The sequence below is a fragment of the Phoca vitulina genome, unplaced genomic scaffold (genome assembly GCF_004348235.1).
Source record: "Phoca vitulina isolate PV1807 unplaced genomic scaffold, GSC_HSeal_1.0 scaffold16, whole genome shotgun sequence".
Classification (NCBI taxonomy): domain Eukaryota; kingdom Metazoa; phylum Chordata; class Mammalia; order Carnivora; family Phocidae; genus Phoca; species Phoca vitulina.
The window spans coordinates 28,648,956-28,659,024 of NW_022589719.1; positions in this window are offsets into that span (position 1 = coordinate 28,648,956).

Consider the following 10,069-nt stretch of genomic DNA (forward strand, 5'->3'; position numbering starts at 1 on the left):
CCCCCAAATACACAGACCCCTGGAGATGCACACATGCTAACACGTACGTGCCAACAGACAAGTACACACAGACTAACACAAGCGCGCCGGAGACCGAAACACCCGAACGCTTGCACATGCAGACAGACACACAGACACAGAGGCAGACTTACAGACATGCAACATGCTTAGACGCAGACACACAGACACACCCAAACAGATGTGCAGAGACGTACAAGACAGACGGACAGACACACACACACCACTGCACGTGTCCGTGTCCTTCTTCCCCACCAGTATCCTTTTATAGCTCACCCCTCCTCTGTCTGACTCAGTAGGGGATATGGTTGGGGACACTGGAGCCTCATCACACCCTTTCTCGGTCTCCTCCGCCTCCCGTTGTCCTGCACCCTGTTTCCAGGCCATGTGAGCTGGGGCCACCCCATGATGTTTCCTGAGCTGGAGCTCTGGACCGCACCCGAGGGAAGGGGGCTGAGCAGCACCCTTCTCTTTCCTTTAGCCCCTGCCTTCACCCCCTTCGCCTCTCTCCAGGCAGCCCATCCCAGCCTCCCCGTTTGGATCCTGGGTCCCAGCCCGAAGGACTGTGTAAGGACGGGGTGACCCAGGGCATGTGGTAGCAGGAAGGCGGGGCCAATGCCTAGCTTAGGTGGTTCTGGAACTCCTGCCTGGTACAGAGCATGGATTTCCCCAACTTCTGGATGAGGAGACAGACACAGAGAGGCGGAGCCACTCGCCCCAGGTCACACAGCAGCAAGGGCTGTGGGTGGGCGCCTGTTGGTAAGGGCTGGCGTGGGAGCCCAGGGTGGCGGCTGCCTGGGGGGGGATGTGAGTTGACTCCGAGTCATACCCGCCTTCCTGACCTCTGCCCACCCCACTGAGTTACTCGGGGCAGGCCCCGTGGGGGAGGGCAGGTGTGAGCTGGCCCTTGAAATGGGCAGCATGGCCAGTGGTGGGGGCTGAAGGAGGCAAGGCTGTGGGCCAGGACACAGTGCAGGGGCCAGCTCAAGGCCTGGTCGGGGGTCAGCGGGGACAGACAAGTGAGGCTGTGAGGTGGGCAAGCCCATGGGGAAGGCGGGTTGGCTAGGCTTTCTTACCATGCTAAGGAGCCCTTCTCTGTCCTCCTCCTCAATTAGGGGACTCTGGGTCCCCAGGGCAGGAGGGGTGGATACTCCCCACCCTGTGGCTACTGAGGTTGCTGAACCCTCCGTTGAAGCGAAGGCCTTTGCCCTGTCACTCCCCCTCTTTGCTGTCGGGTGAGTGTGGGCGCGGGTACTGGGGCTTCATTTCGCCTCGCCCCTCTGAGACTTGAGTCCTCGGTCAGGCCCCAGCCAGCCTCAGCCCAGCGCCCTCTCTTCCCCCCGGCGGGGCCTGAGCTCTGGGGTCAGACTGCCTGGGCTCATTCCCGGCTCTCCACACCCAAGGCTGCCTCCTGCGCTGGGCTGTGGAGGCCACCTGACCGTTCTGAGCAGAAGCGAGTGGCAGGACCCAGGCTGGGGGCTACCCAGGATGGCGGGCATAAAGCGCTCTGCGGGCGACGAGTAGCTGCCTTGATTCTGGCGCAGAGGGAACAGGGGCCCAGCTAGGAGGCGGGACTTGACATAGTCACAGGCTCTGGCTCTTGCCTCCTCCTGCTTGGCCCCGGACAGGCCTCCTCAGGACCCTTCTCCAGGAGCAGCCCCCTCTTGGGTCAGGCGACCCACTGTACGGCCTCACGGGGAGGCCGAGGCTGCCCCTGTCGTGTCCCCGAGGCCAGCGTCTGCCAGGCTCTCCCAGAGGCGGCCCACCTGTCCCCTCACTGGGAGCCAGGCTTTGGGCGTGGAAGCGAGTCACTGGCAGTGGGTTCCGATTGTAGCTGCTACCAGAAGCTTCCTTCCCCTCCCCACAGATGCTTTAGAAACTGTGGTGGGGTGCACAATGACGACCGCTAGCTTTCTGAAGCCCCCACAGCCTGCTGGGTGCTGGGAGTATTCCGTGGGCCTTCAGCTTTTCAGCGAGAGCCCTGGGGGGCCCCCCTCTGGGGAAGTTTGGGGGCGCAGGTGGGAGCTGCGCTGACAGCCGTGGCGTGGGGGTGTGCAGCCCCGCGGGCCAGTGGGACAGCAGGTCGGGGAGAAGCGCTGGATGCCACGCTCTCGGGCCCCACTTCGGACGCACGTGGACGCGTGTGGCTGCTGCCCGTCGCCGAGCTGTGGCAGCTGACGTTGACAGGTACGGCCTGGCCCAGGTCACGTGGTGACACGCAGAGCCACCAGCTCGCGGGCTTGACAGCTGGCCAGTGGGGAAGGCATCTGTCTGTGGACCTGGAGGACCCCCCCCCGGGGGAGGGGGTGGCAGGAAGCCTGCGTGGGGAGGACGGTGGGTTTGCTGCACCCAGACAGATGGAGGGCCTGAAAATGAGAATCCGATCCCCGCCTTCTTCTTTGACCATCTGGAGGGCCACCCATTCTCAAGGACATTTTCCGAACAGCCAAATATGCAAGGGTAGAGGAGGAGTCAGATCCAGGAAGCCCCCCCCACCCCGCCAGGGTCTCGGTTCAAGGTCAGAGGAGGCCGGCCAGGTCTCCCAGGCATTCAGACACTCCACGCTTCTCACGGGACCGGACGCTGCTACACGCAGGGCTCTGAGGGCAAGTTCTTGGCACCGTGAAGCTTCACTCCTGGGAAAACCTTTGTGATAACCAAGTAATCTGGGCCAGCGAGGAAGCAACCTCCTCCAAAGCCACGCAGCTTGGTGAGCGCACACTCGGGTGTCTGTGCTCTGAACACAAGGCCTTTCCCATCACGTCACTGAAATGGGGCTCTCAAGTAGGCAGAAGTGGAGGCCTAGAAGCTTCCTAGCAGGGCCGGGTCATGGCATTTGCAGCCAGCCAAACATGGGGCTTTGTTTTCTTTCACTGAAGGATATGGGATATGAAGGATATGCTGAAGGGATATGCGAGTGTGTGTGAGTGTGAGTGTATTTCCTCCGAGGTCCGCAGGTAAAGGGACAGATCAGAAGGGCATCGGTCTAGCCCACCCATCCTAAGAGAGACACTGGCTGAGATGCCGAAGGAGCGGTGTTCAGAAAAGACTTTATGGGACTCTGGACCCCAGCATCCTTACTATGGCCCCAATGACAAGGTGTGGTCCCCATGATAAGAGCCTTGCAGCAGAGACATGTTCTCCTGGAGGGCTCTGGCCCCAGGGCAGGAGGCTGGCTTTGAAGAACATGGGCAAACTGATTCCCGAGCTTATACAAGGCACCTGGCAGTGTGGGCACCCCTGGGTACCACAGTGAAGACCCTGCAGCATGGGACAGTGGACCCTCCACGGTGGTTATGGGGCTCTGTTAGTGCTCACAGGCTGAAGTCTGCTCAGGCGTGGTAGGGGTTAAAGCTCTTTGCAAGCAACAGAAACAGATGTTAGCTAATGTAAGCAGAAGAGGAATTTATTAAGGGACGCCTGGGTGGCTCAGTGGGTTGAGCGTCTGCCTTCCGTTCGGGTCATGGTCCCAGGGTCCTGGGATCAAGCGCCGCATCGGGCTCCCTGCTCCGCGGGAAGCCTGCTTCTCCCTCTCCCACTCCCCCTGCTTGTGTTCCCTCTCTCACTGTGTCTTTCTCTGTCAAATAAATAAATAAAATCTTAAAAAAAAAAAAAAGAAGAGGAATTTATTAAAAGGAATTCAGAGCTCACAGAATCTTCAGGTAGACTTGAGAACAAAGCTTAGAGGCTACCCAGCCAAAAATGGGGGCCAAAATTGTCCCATGAGCCTTGGCCCACGGCGACAGCCTGTCTCCCCCATTGCTGGGCACTGGACGTGGCTCCCGCTGCCCCAGCCCCCACCCAGCCTTGGAAGGGATCCTGCGCAGTCCGCTCTGCTCTGCGTTCTTCATTTCCGATTCCAAATCAGGGGTGGGTGCTTCTGATGGGTGGCTCCCTGGTCCCCTACCTGCACCCACTCAGCTTGCAAGGGAAGCTGGGAAAGCGAGCTCCCAGCGTTTTCACCCTGTGCGGGAGGGTGGGTGGGTTCCGTTTTGTAGGGCAGTTGGGGTTGTCCAACATAGGAGAATGCTGAGACGCTCAAGGACTTCAGATGCCCTTCATGTCCACGCTACCATCACGAAGGAGGGAATGAGCACTTGTGCAATGCCTTGTACACCTGGCGGGGACGCTCCCAGCCTTTAAGGACCCTCTGTGAGACATGGGGAACAGATACCCTTCCTCAGCTTCCCTAAAAGGACACCAGTCTGCCGGGTCCCTGATGCCCATGGGGCCCCTGGGACGGGGTTCCACTGTGCACGGCACCCCCTGCCCAGCTGTGTGCACAGCAGGTGTGGATTTCCCAAGCCACACAGTCGGGAGCTCAGAAATGTACGCTGGTCTACCTGTAACTGAACTTAGCAAAGACGTCCACCCCTCGCTTTCCAGCCCAACCTCCTCATCCCCTTTGAATTTAAATTGTTCATTCAAGATTCAAATCCAGTCAAGTCAGGAGTTCTGCCCCTCCTCCCTCTTGTGTCCACCTCCCCAGGAGGGGTGGCGCTTGCTCTTGGGGGAGAGGCATCTATCTATATGGCCGACCCCTGACATGTGTGATCTCCATGGGTTTTGGTCAATCCACCTGTGTCCTCCCAGAAGCAACTACGACCTTCTGACCTCTGGTTGCCGGGGTTACACAAACAACCCTTCAGCTGGACCACACATGGAGCCCCTCCAGGTCCATCAGCTGCTGTCAGCCCATCAAGTCCATCTCAGAGGTGCAGAAACTTCTGGATGTTCTCCCTCATGACACGGGTGTGTAGAGGATTCAGGGGAGGGGCTAGCTCCCCTCAATTTCTACTCTCCTGGGGCTTCTCCATACAGCCAAGGGGAGGCTTTAGGAGGCCTCTTGAATTCTTAGGCCACATGTGGTAAGGAAAGGACAGATTCCCTCTGCCCTGGTGTCCCCTCTATGTACCTGGGATATTTTTCGTGCCGCCCTCTGCCTCAGCCCAGGGCAGGTGGCACCTGAGCTCCTTTGCAGGCCATCCATCTGTAGGTGTGCTCTGCTCTGCCCCTTCTCTCCCACCTACTGGCTGAGGCTTTATCTCTTGTTGGGTGGGATCTTGGCTTCTGTGATGACACATGCTTTCCCGCTCCCAGGGCTTACATCATCAGCTCCCTTCTCTCCAAGTTCAAAGCCAAGCTTTTGGACCTTCAGAAAAATTTTTCTCTCTCTAAACCCAGCTCTTGCATGGCTGTAGTCCGAACTCTGGGTTTCAAAGCTTCTTTTGCAACTCAAAGCCAAGGATTTGACCCTTTGTTCTGAGTTTCCCTTGGAGAGTGGAGAATACAGGAAGCCAACTTACAGGAATGGATATGTTGAAAATTGCTCCGGTGGAGCATCAGTTAATATCTCAGAAAATTGCTCCGGTGGAGCATCAGTTAATATCTCAGAATGACAATCCCCAGGTCCCGTATTACTTCCTGAGGCTTCATGATCATTCTTCAAGAGAGGGTGACTGCGCCCATTCCTGGGCCAGGACTAGGGTGAAGGGAAGGAGGCCTTTTCCCAGGCACAAAATTCAGAGAAGTGCCGGAAAACTCAGCAATCAAGAGAAATAATAGTTGAACGCCATTACTTAAAAAAATAAAAGTGAATGCAAAAAATTCAAATTAACAAAATACCAACATTTTAAGTAAAGACAGCTTGAGTACTGTTGATTTTCCCTTTTGCCAGAGGCTTTGATATGGTTCATCATAGATAGCACTGATAACTGATCCTATCTTCATTTAAAATTTTAATATTTTGTTCATCATAGACTTTTTGCATCAATTTTGGATTTAAAAATATTGCATTAAACTGTCGCTTATCTTGATTACTGAGTCTTCTTTGGCGCCCCCTTAAATTTTGTGCCTTGCTCACCACCCCTAGCCCTGGGTTCCTTCTCCAGATGTGAAAATTAAGGTTCAGAGATGATGAGTAGCTCAGATGGAACAGATGGCCCCAAGACACATGAGGGAGAGACGGTCTCCATCTGTTAATTCAACACATATTCCTTGAGTGGGCTCAATGCAGTAAGCACAGGGCTGAGTATGTGGAATATCAGCGGACAAGGTCCCTACCCTCATAGAGCTTATATCTTATAACAGGGGAAACAGTTTTCAATCAAAGAATTCACAGGGAATTATTTCTTTAATTGGAATTGGAATGAGTACTTCGAAGGAGAAACGTGGAAGCTTGAGGATCTATAGCACGGCGGTTTGATGTGCCCTGGAAGATTCTGGAAGGAGTCTCTGAGAGAGGAAAGTTTGAGCCGAAACCTTAAAGATGAGGAATGCGAGCCACATCGAGAAGGAAGAGGAGAACCCAGCATGTGTCTAGAGGTCCTGGAACAGAGAGAAGCCGGCACATTTGAGAAACTGAGAGCAAGTGTGCCAGTCAGTCCAACAACCCTTAAGTCTAAATGGCTAAACATACTAAAAATGTATTTCTCGGGGTGCCTGGGTGGCTCAGTCAGTTAAACGTCTGCCTTTGGCTCAGGTCATGATCTCAGGGTCCTGGGGGAATCGAGCCCCATGTCAGGCTCCCTGCTCATTGGGAAGCCTGCTTGTCCCTCTCCCTCTGATGCTCCCCCTGCTGTGCTCTCTCTGTCTCTCTCTCTCACATAAATAAATAAGATTTTTTTAAAAAAATTATATTTCTCATTTGCCTCACAGTTTAACGTGGGTTGGGTCACTCATCTCTAAGTGGTGACTTGGGGATCCAGGTTTTTCCACCTTTAATACCATAGAAAATCAAAGAGTGGAGGATTGTGTATGGATGTGGCATGTCGTACTTCTGCCCACCTCCACTGGCCCAGGGCTCAATCCAGCCCCACCCCATCGGCCTGGGAGAAGGAGTTGGGCTGAGTGCTCAGGAAGAAGAGGTTGTGACCCTCAGCAGCCCCTGCCCCAGGGAAGGGGACCAGAGCAGGCAAGTATTTGGCAGTCCTGGTCGAGACCTGGGTGTAGAGTGTCAGGGCAGAAGATCCAGCCTGCCCTTGACCACAGATGGAGGAATGTATTAACATAAGGGCAGCTGCTAGCCATGAGCACTGCAGCTTCTTCCTGGGAAAAGAAGGTGTCATGCCCAGAACCCCTTCGAATGGTCCGGTTCCCGTCCATGGCATGGAGGTGTGGCCTTCACTCTCTTGGCCTCTTTTGCTCCAGCTCTGGTGTCCCTGGAAGAGGTAAGGGAGAAGACTCACCTTCCAACAGTCCTGGCAGGTCACCCTCAGGGCTCAAGTTCCAGGGGAATGTGATCCTCAGGACATGACTAGACTCTAGTTTCGAGGGAGTCTGGGGAGCAGGTTGGTAGTGGCTGAGCTAGCCTCATGAGTTTGGCTACCTAGTGAAGGGCCCTGAGCTAATCATGGGTCGGAGACTGCCTGGAATTTGCTAATAGGCAAACCCTGAAGCCCAGATCACAGCCCTGGGGTGCCCCTGGACTCGGGAACCTCCTTGCTCTGCCTTCTTGAACCTGTTTGAGGTTCCTAGGCTTGTCCTGTGCGTTCTAGGACGCCCCCAGTTGGTCAAACACACCGAGCCCTGGGGCCTGGGATCAAAATCTCCAAGTAGGGCAGTCCTGGAACCTTTTTGCTGTTTGCAGGATGGGGGCAAGCGTTTAGACAACCTGGGTGGTTTCTTCAATTTCCTCCAGCCGCGAGAGACAATGAGACATAGTAGGAGAAGCCCAGACGTTGCAATAGGATGACCTGGCTTTGCCCCTTCCCAGCTGGGTAACCTTGATCGAGCTACTTCGCAGGATCTGTTTTCTCATCAGTCAAAGAAGGGGGATTTAGTATCTGCCTGGCAAAACTGTGTTGGGAGGTGGATGAGATGATCTACAGGTGCTCAGTAAGTGATAACCAGCGTTTTCCTGTGGAAGAGAATCAAAACGACAGGGGTATGAGTTGCACAAACTCCTCCCCGCCGACACACACACACACACGCACACACACACACGCACGCACGCGCACACACACACACACACACACACACACCTTTCTTACAGCCGCAGCCAAATGGATTCTGTTCAAATACGTGTCAGATTGTTTGCCACTCTTCTGCTCAAAGTTCCCCAGTGACCTCTCTCACCCAGAGGCAAACCAAAGCGTCCACAAAGGCCACGGCCCCGCTGAGGTCTGCCCCCTCCTCACTAGCTGTCTCTGACCTCATCTGTAACTATGCTCCCCCTTGCTCCCCAGGCTCCTTGCTGCTCCAGAACCCTCTCCCCCTCCCCACTCCTGCCCCAGGGTCTTGGCCCCACCACCCCCTCTGCCTGGAATGCATTTCCCCTTGACATCTGTCTGCAAGGTTTGCCCTCTCTCTTCCTTCCCATCTTTTCCCCAAGGCCATCCTGTCAAGGAGGTCTCCCCAGCCACTCTGTTTTAAATGGGGTCCTCCATCCTCCTTCTCTCTCTCCCTTGCTTCATTTCCTGCATAGCCTGACTAGCCCCTGACCGACTGTGGATGCATTTTGTTGCTTATCTCCACTCACAGGGATAGAAGTTCTACAGTCAGGGGTTTTTGTCTATAATGTTCACATTCACAGCAATCCCCAGTGCCTGGGCACACAAGTAGGGGCTTCCTGTTTGTTGAATGAATACCTGAATGGAGGCAAGGACTCAAGTTGGGGGGCGATGCAGGTCAGGGGAGTGAGGCGTGGCATGAAGGACACATGGTCAATGTCCCTTTTCTCCGAATGAGGGAGTTGGACTAGACCCCAGGAGATCATGAACCCCTGGGAATCGTGCACATCAATGGTGAGTTCCTGTCTCCACACATTGTTCTGGGATGAGGGTCCCTAACTTCTTGCGGACATTTAACAAAGCTCAGCATCATCCCTGCTCTGGTGTTTCCTGGTTGGATCTAATAGGCTCAAATCCTTGCTAAGAACCTACGATGCTGACACTCCATGATCTTAATCTAGTCTAGCCCCAGTGGTCCTGGCCCCAGAGAGGGGAATGGGAGCCAGAGGGGGCCTTGGCAGGATCAGCGCGGGGGAGTGGGGGAACGCACAGGAGGGCACAAAGGAGACTTTTGTATGACTACATGTGCTGCCTTCTTTTTATTTAAAAGAACATAGATGTATACCAAGTATGACAAAATGTGAACAATTGTCAACGCTGGATGCTGGGCACAGGGGTGTTTGTCACAGAGAGCTTTGTACTTTTTCTGTATTTCAAAAATTTATTTTAAAAAAACCCCCACAGATTTGGAGGTGGGCAGGGCAGTTATAGCTCATGAAGAGGCATAGAGAAGCCGTTTCTGGGGGGCTTGAGGGATGTGCACTTTGGGCATTTTCCCGGGGTGTGTGTGTGTGTGTGTGTGCGCGTGTGTGTGGGCAGAGGGGACGGTCGGGTCCGAGCCCATCCCTGGAGCCATTGGAGCCCTTTCTTCCCTCCCCGCTGCTCCCCCTTCCCGGGTCTCAGTTTCCTGCCTTCCTGGGGAGCAGGGAAAGGCTGAGAGGCCCCGTGCTGGGGGTGAAGCTAATTCATTAGTGACGCTCGACAAGGACCGAGCGCCTGCAGCGCTCGCGTGATTCATCAACATGATTGCCCGGCTGCCAGCCTGCGTGGGCCCCGAACGCCAGCACATTTTACCTTTACCCACCGAGAAGGGCCTGGTGGGAGGTGAAGGCACATGATCTACCCAGAGCAAGAAAAAGATTCGGAGGAAAAAGAGGGCTGGTCCCCTGTGCCCTTGAACCAGGAAGCTCTGCCAGGCCGGTGCTGGATTTGCAGGGGCTCCTGTGGCTCCTGCCATGTCCGTAGAGCCCAAGAGGGCCGCCTGGTGCTGGAGTGCCGGTTCCGAGAACGTGGCAAGGGGGGTGGGGGGTGCTGGCTGGGCTTCCTCCTCCACAGCGAATGTTCCCTTGGGGAAACTGCCTGGGGGGCGGCAGCGGGGGGGGGGGGCGGTGAGAGGGAGGGGCTCATCCTCTTCCCCAGTAGCCTGGCTGGGTTTTCTTCGGCTTTTTGGTCTCTTCCAAAGAGTCTCCCAAATGAGTAGAAGAAGGAGTTGGGTTGGGGCTTAGATGAAGTACAGAAGGAGCTCAGAAGCCTTTTACACC